General features: G+C 60.6%; 1 protein-coding gene across 1 annotated transcript in view; it reads right to left on the bottom strand.

The window, feature by feature from the left end:
- ABHD2 (abhydrolase domain containing 2) overlaps positions 1–107 on the bottom strand; it is a 46,907-nt gene extending 46,800 nt beyond the window's left edge. Inside the window, exon 1 of the mRNA XM_004692983.2 lies at positions 5–107. The gene's annotated coding sequence lies outside the window, so the exon portion shown is untranslated. The remainder of the gene's footprint in view (positions 1–4) is intronic.
- Between the last annotated feature and the right edge of the window lie 8,061 nt (positions 108–8,168).

The following is an 8,168-nucleotide window of genomic DNA, read 5'->3' as shown; positions in this document are numbered from 1 at the left end:
CTACCTGCGTGCGGTGGACTACAGCGACCCAGCTCGCCCCCGGCCGGTGCCCGCAGCTCCGCCGCTGCCGGCGGCGCTCATGGAAATGCAGCCGGAACCCCTGGCCAGGGCAGCTCCCGCCGCTACCGGCCCCGCCCAAGCAACTGCCGCCACGCCCCTGACGACCGCTTCTGCCACGCCCCTAACTGTGGGAACTCGCCCGCTTATTGGACGGCCCAGCCGCCGCTCTACAGGCCCCGCGCGCTCCTAGCACCCGAGGGTTCGTCTATTGGTCGGAGGAGCTGCTCTTCAGAGTGGAGGCGGAGCCCGAAGAGGAGAGCCCCTCGACTATTGGTTATTCTTGACGTCTCTAGCCCCTGGACCAAGACGCTATTGGATAAGGCCTGCCAGGAGGGGGCGGGGTAGAGGGAGCGGGGGTGGGGTGGGGGTGCTAGAAGATGGGTCGTGCTTGAGTTGATGGGGGAGGGAGGTGGACAGGGAGGCGATTGTGACTGCGGGCTGCTTTGGGGGTGGCGGGCGGGACTGGTAAGGTCCCGTGTCCTCTGAGCCTGGGAGGAGGGAGGCCGGCCGGTGGCTCAGCTGCGGGGTCCCGGGGACTCCAGGGCGACCGACGACCCACCTGTAGCCTGGGACTCCGCGGGGAAATGCGGGGTCCAGCGCCAGGAGGGAAGGTGGGGGGACACCGGCCAGTCGGTCTCAGGCCTCAGGGAGGGGCCTGGGACGGGCCAGCGCCTCTGGTCCCTGACAGCCAGGCAGGGCTTGGGGGCTGCCCGACAGCAGATCGCAGCTGAGGTGCTAGTGCCCTTGACCGCTTGACACCACCGGGCCACACCCCGTGTGGGCTTGGGAACCCTCCAGGAGCGAGCCCGCTGGCCGCTCAGGTGGGGGGCCCCGGCGCTGGGCCTCCTCCGGGCCTACACCCTGACCTCTCCATTTGGCAACTGGGAGTAACAACACTGGTTGATGGGAAGGTTAAGTAACTGGTAAACACTCACCGGGCCTGGCACTCAGTGGGCACTGCACCAACACAGGCTCCCACCCACTGCCCCATCCGGCCTTGGAACTAGGCCTAGCCCTGAACCTCCATGGCCTGGAACTACTTCCCGCGTCCTGTGCTTTACCAAGAGGGGGACACTTGGTTGACTTGAAAGGTGACCTCTCTAGGGGGCCCAGGGCCACCCACAGGCCCGGGAGGCGTGAGGCCTTGAGAGAAGGGAAGTGGCATTTGCAGCAAGGTGAGATTTCCCAACACCCCCTTCCGGGTCAGGACTAGGGCAACTGGAGCCTCCTCCCTCCCGTTCACCCAGCCTGGAGTCAGACGGCACGAATTTCACAGCCAGACCTCAGCGCCCAGGCCCACTCCTGACTTGGATGCAGAAATGGCTGCCCAGGGCCCTCCCGGGTGGCGCGCCGCGTTAAAGCACAGCACTATGAAGCCATCCGCAGGCATGGCAGCACGCGATCGATCACTGGCCAGGGAGTGGCCCACGGGCACCGCAGACCTCTCCCGTGTTCCGGCTGCTCCCCTCAGCACGGTGTTTCAGTCAATCAACCTGTTCTGCTCCCCACTCTGTCTCTAGTGAGTCCGCTAAGCCCCCTACCCCAGCACCTCTGGCCTGTACCCCAATTCTTGTATACATAAATAAATCTTTAAAAAAAAAAAAGGTGGGAGGCATTTATTCTTTGCTGCTGGCTTCTGCTTCCCCTGCTCTGGCTCTGGCCTTTATTGAATCAAATTATTCCACCCTTTACGGCATTTCAGGGAGGGGTGGCATTTAGAAGACAGAATGGACTCATTTTTTGCCTTCAAGTTTAGTAACCTGGGGGGTTGGGGTTTTGGTGAGACTTGGCTTGAGCCTGCCTGCTTGGAAAGAGGCAGGCCAGTGAGCAGCAACTCCCCCGCCCCAATGGCCCCAGGTCTGTGACCTCCTGCAGCAGAACTGGCTCTAACTGCCCTGGGACCTCTCAGACAGATTTCCTAACCGTGGGCCTCCTCCCGGCCCCTGGGGGCAGACAGATCGAGGTGGGGGGGTGCTCCTGTGCTTGTCACCTTGCGAAACCAAGGACTGCTCCCTTGCCAGGCCACTCCCGGCCCCCCTTGGAGCTGCTGGGCCTGAGCCTGCCTCCTCGCTTGAGGGTTCTGTGACTCCTGACAAGTGTGCCCCCTTTTTCCCTGTCAAATGCAAACGACAGTGGTCTGGGTCCCGGCAGGTGCGGAGGGCTGGGAGGAGGAGCTGACCGGTGGAGGGCACACCCCCCCAGCTGGCACCCGCCTCATGCCCCCCGTGTAGCCGTGTGGTCACGGGCCAGGTGAGGGCCTTTCTCTAAGGTGCTCATGTCTCCTCTGCGTCCCTCAGGGCGGTGGCCGCAGGTTCAGTAGACTTTTGGGGGGCCGAGTTTTCAGCAGTTTCAGGTCCGCCCGTAGTTGCGCAGCAAGTTCCCATTTCCTTATCCCCCCCCACCCCGGACTTTTTTGCTAACAATTTCTCTCACCCATGAAAAAAGTTCCCCTTTGAGATACTGTTCCCAAAAGGGGGGTGAGGGGACCAAGTTAGGGTTCCTCAGACTAGACGTCCTCAGTGTCACCACGGGGATCGAGGGGCAGGACACGGCCGCGGCAGGTGCTGCAGCTGAGGCCTCGGGTGGCCGCCAGCTCCCCGAAGGCCGCGTGGCAGATTTGCCCCAGTATTGCCACTGCAGCACCTGTGTACCGACCGGGCAGGGGTTCAGATGCCTTGGCCAGGCCAGGGAAGCTGCTTATTGCTAAAGGGGGTGAAGCTTGTGCAGAAGCACTGGAGGGTGGAGTTGAAGGGCGGGGCTCTTGTTGTGGGGGAGAGCTTGCTGGCTGGCCCAAACAGTGGCCGCGGGTGGCCTGTGATTGGGGCCACTTCCCTCGGACAGGTGGAGCTGTCTATAATAAAGTCATGGGGGGAGGGATACCCCAAACTCTCAGTCTGCACCTGTGGTCATGGCAAATACCGAGGGCTGAGGCCTTTCAGTCGCAAACAGCTCCAGTCAGGGTGACGCTACATGGTAAATTTACACTTACATACATGGCCCAGGGCCGAAAACGGGCATGAAACATGCAGGCACACAGCGGGAAGCCCGCCGGCCTTCTAATCAGATGCACACAGGGGTCAGACAGGTGGTTGGTTAAAAATGACTCCTCAGTCACCACACATTCCTCTTTTTGACGTCATCCTTAATTACAGTAATAAACATTGAGTTCTTCATGTCATTAACTCAAAGGAGTCAATCAAACTCATACATTAATAATCACGTCACACGCTCTTTCCTGTGTAACTCCACGTTAGTGAGCTATTTGAAAGCTGTTTACGTCCTGCCCGAGAGCCCTCATTGTTTCACCCTATACTTGAATGAGCTAACAAGACAGTAAAAATAGTCTCACTGAGCGACACGTCCAGCACGAGAGAGAGCCATAAAGCAAAGTCCTGTCCTCCCCGAGGACGAAGGGGAGGTACAGACGGCGAGTAGCTGGGAGGGCCAAGCCCAAGCCCTGGCAGCCAGCAGGGACCGGAAGCAGCTGCTTCTGCGTCAGATTCCTGGGAATTTGAAGTGGCACTTGAAGTTCTGTGGGGCCGGCATGCCCCTGGGGGAGGGAGGACACCAGAAGCCGCCCAGCAGAGGGGCAGGCTGGCTAGTGGGCGCAGGGCGGAGCGGGGCCGGGAGGACAGAGAAGACCACAGGCTGGGAGCACCTTCAGCCCCCACATCTGCAAACGCCTTCGAAATGGCAACCCGTCACTCACCTGCCTCTTATTTACTCAGCAATTTCCTTAAGCTGGCCGCGCCGGAGACCGAGGGCGGCTCACTGCCCGCGGAGCCCCCCAGCGCCCCCAGGCGGGGAACCCCCCTGCCTCAGCAGCAGCCTCGGATTACAGCCCAGGGGCCGTGCCACCTGTCCCCCAGCCGCCTCAGAACGATTCAGTTTAAAAATGTTCCTCCAGGGCTTTCACCGCAACAGCCCACCTGGAGGCCTGGGTTCCATCCAGCCAGGGAGGGACCCCAGGGTGCCCAGACCCCCGTCTCCCCACTGCTCCCCTCAGCGGTGTGTTTCAGTGGATTCGCCTGCTCTGCTCCCCACTCTGTCTCTGGGGAGTCCTCTCACCCCCGCACCTCTGGCCTGCACCCCAGTTCAATAAATCTTAAACAAATAAAACTAGCCGCCAGGCTTCATTTTATGTTACGTGTGTTTTGCCACCAAAGGCAGGTTTTGACGTCACGATCCACGCTGGAACATAGCAGGTTACTGGGCATCGTCATGGAGCGTGTTGACTCAGGAAAGGAGTGAGCCTTGTCTCCTGACTCAGGAGAAGCAGACCAAGAACTTGTGCTTCAGAAGCAGAAAGATCTCCATTTAAATCCAGGCCATGGCATTTATTATTCGTGTTTTCTTTGGGGAGTGAACTAAGACATTTTGTTCTGACTTGGTTTTTTCCAACTATAATGTAATTGAAATAACGTTGAAAAATGAGCTTATAAGCAAAATATCTAATGTAGTACCCCCCCAAATAGCCAGTGCTGTCTAAGTGACAGCTGTTATAACCGCTTTCAAACAACTCTGCCGGGCCTCGTGGCACAGGGGTTAAAGTCTCAAGCTACTGCCAGCCACTGCAGCCTGGGTTTGGTCCCTGGCCAGGGAGTGACCCACAGGACGCAGCAGACCTCTGCTGTCTCCCTGCTGCCCCCTCAGCAGTGGATTTCAGTCAGTCTGCCTGTTCTGCTCCCCACTCTGTCTCTGGGGGAATCCTCTTACCTCCCGGTACCTCTGGCCTGTACCCCAGTTTTTGTAGGCATAAACAAATAAATCTTCAAAAGAAGATTTTTATTTTTGCATAGAACTGGAGTGTAGGAGGGTTGGGGGTGAGAGGACTCCCCAGAGACAGAGCGGGGAGCAGCACAGGCGAACCCACTGAAATCCACTGCCAAGGGGGCAGCGGGGAGCCAGGAGGGGTCTGCTGTGCCCTGGGGCACTCCCTAGCCTGGGAGCAAACTCAGGCCTCTGTGGCTGGTGACAGCTTCGCAGGGCTGAGACTTAACCCTGTGCTACCAGGAGGCTGATTTATTTTTCTTGTACGTAAGTCACACCCTCCCATTCTTTGCTTCTACCACCTTTTTTGGCTGAAAACTGGACACTTGGGCAACGCTCTAAGCGGCACGGCCCTCTGCTCCGGGCCTGGCCATCCGCCGCTTTCTGTTTGGTGACGTGGCTGGACTCTGCTAGGGAAGTCCATTCCCCACACACGAGCAGACGCTGATGTCAGCCTCGGGGTGCAGCCCGGGCGTGGGCCGTCACCGTGGGGACAGCGGTGCCAACAAGGTCCTCGTTGTCTGGCTGATTTCCCTGCCGACCTGGCTGCCGCCGGTGCTGCCACAGCGGGCCCGAGCCTCCGCCTTTGCTGGCTGGCTGCCCTGTGCCTGGCGCTCCGGGCGTGGCATGGCGTGGCACAGTCCATGCCCCCTTCTGTGGGGCTAGCCTCAGGGGCTTGTGCCCACCGAGGGCCCTCCTGGGCGCTCGGGCCTGGGCGCCTCGCGTACATTCCGGTTGGTCTTGGGTTTGGGCAGCTCCAGGCGCCTCTGGACAGCTTGCCGGCCAGATCCCCGTTGCTCCTGAAAAGCACGACACCGGCAGCCACCCACGCTGTTCTCCGACACAGCCAGCCCCCGAAAGCCTCCGCGCCCTGTTCGCCTGCGCCGGCCCGGGCCAAGTCTGGCCCCTGCTCCAGGATGCCGGGAGCAGCGGGCTGTGGCCTTCTTAGGCGAGTGACACCGCTCTCCACCAGTGCTGGACGGGCCCGCTGCCTCCGTCTTCCCGGCTCGCCCCTCCCAGCCTCAACTCGCGAGCCGGGGGCCGGGGCCCTGCATTCTCGGCCGCCATGCCCGCAGAGGGCTGGTCTGAGCTGAGGCCAGAGCCTCGCAGCCCTCTCCTCTGGGCCAGTGCCTCGCAGCATGGCGCCGCGGGCCATGAGCAGAGGGGCACCCCCCACCCCGGCCCCCAGGGAGACAGTACCAGGGGCTGGGAAGAGGGGGCCTTGCGCTTGGCTCAGCGGGCACTGCTCAGCTGCTCTCCCCGGGCTTGGCTTCGCGAGTAAGGCTTCCTGCTCCGTGCGCCTGGGGGACCATCTCCAGGGCTTTACACGGCTGTGTCCCGGGCTTTGATATTTTTTTAGAGTTCCACTGATGACAGTTGTTTCACTGGGGAGAGGGCTCCCAGAATTCCTCACAGAAAGATTCATCAGGGTTCCCCTGCAGATTAAATTTGGGGTGCAAGACAGAGGGGCGGGTCAGAGGATTCCAAGCTCCCCGGATGCAGAAGCGGAAGAGCAGGTCTGACTTAGCTCTGCTGAGTTGTGAAACCGATCTGCCCAGAATGTGGGGCTGGGACAAGCCGGCCGGCTGCTGCTGTTGCAGGCGGAGATGGCGGCCGCCCACCTGGGTTTGACTGGATGGTTTTCTCTACTGGTGCTTGTTGGAACATGAAGCAGCGAACTACATTCCGTATGTCAGCAGAGGAACCGGCCACACTGGCTCCATGGTCCTCCGAGGGGGCAGAGCGAGTGCGGCTCACGGCTGGCCTGGCCTGGGCCCGGCTGCGGGTTCCTCTCCGTCCCAGTGCTCCAGGCAATGGCCGGGTCACGTGCAGGGCCACATCCTGCAGCTGGCTTCTAGCCCTCCGGTCGCCCCCTCTGCTCTCGCCCACGCGGTCTTCCCGGGGGTTCGCCCTGTCCCAGTGACCCCTGCTGCTGCCGGGCTGCCTTTCTGAAGTCGCCTGTTGGAACCCAGACGGCCTCCCACTGCCCAGATGCACCCGAGCCCAGCAGCTCCCTGGCTCCCTGCCCCCACCTCTTCCCACCGCCTGTCCCTGGCCCCTGCGAGCCTCGAGCCTCCGGGGTGGCGGGTCACCTCACCAGTCTTCTGGAATGCGCCTGCGGTTTCTTTGACTCCATGTGGAATGCCTCATTTTCTCTACCCGGAAAGCCCCATAGGCCGGATGCACCCCCGGAAAGCCCGACGCGCCCCCGGGACTGCTGCGGGGTCCTCATTGAGGTCTTCCCGGCTCTGGCGGTGTCTCCCAGCTCCCCGGCGGGCCGGAACTCCCTGCGCAGGTGACCCCCCCCCACGTCTCTGGTTCACGGGGCCCGAGGCCACGCCTCGGCCCGCTCCGTGATCTCCCGGGAATCTGGCCATCTGGCTCCCCACGCGGCTCCCCGTAGGGCAGGCCTGGCCAGGCCCTCTCCCTCACAGCGAGGGCTGCCAGATCTAGCAGATGAAAACACAGACTGCCCGTTTCGACCTAAGTTCCAGGTAAAGGCAAGTTGTTATGATTCTTTTTTACTGTAAGTATACCCAAATTTTGTTCGTGATGATTAGTAAAATTCCGTCATTTTACTAGTAAAAAAAGCTACTCCAGTGCCTTTGGTCTAGCAAACAGTGGCTTATCGGAGATTCACATTGAGTGGGTGCGCGCCCTGCTCCTCTGGGGGCGGCCCTGCCCACCACCGCCTGCTGGCTAAGGGGAAGATGACCAGAAGCTTTGGGGAGAAAGGGGCAGGGCTCTCCAGGGCACACAGGGAATGACAGCCCGGATGGGCAGACCCCGCTGGGTGGCGCCGGAGGCCAGTGAGAGTCGGCTCTGGGTCCGTGGGCAGGGCCACGGTGGCTCGTTTCTGTGGGCGCTGTGTCCTCTTGTGTTTGTGCAACCAAGTCTCGTTCGCGGAGGCTTTTCACAAGGATGTGCAAGCAGAGGGACAAGGATTTGTGCAGAAATCCCTGGTGGCCAGGGCTTGAGTCTCAGCACTGTCACTGCTGTGACCTAAGTTTGATCCCGGCCAGGCAGTGACCCCAGGGCACCGCAGACCGCTCCTGTCTCCCGTGGGTGTCAGTGGCCTGCCAATTCTGCTCCCCGCTTTGTCTCTGGGGAACCCTCTCACCCCGCACCTCTGGCCTGCACCCCACTTCCTCTACACCAAATTAAATGAAATATTTAATAAATAGAGCAACTTGCAAAAAGTGTAACATTCTATAAAAAAAAAAAAGAAAAAAGAAACCGGAACTGCTCGATGAAGTAGCGAACAACAGGATAGTCTGGACCGGGCAGGGGCCGCATGGGCAAGTCGGGCCCTTGCGGGCAGTGAGCACCTCAGGGCC

Source organism: Condylura cristata, unplaced genomic scaffold (assembly GCF_000260355.1).
Source record: "Condylura cristata isolate star-nosed mole 26May11 unplaced genomic scaffold, ConCri1.0 scaffold00035, whole genome shotgun sequence".
Taxonomy (NCBI): domain Eukaryota; kingdom Metazoa; phylum Chordata; class Mammalia; order Eulipotyphla; family Talpidae; genus Condylura; species Condylura cristata.
This window is presented reverse-complemented; position numbering and strand designations above follow the sequence as displayed.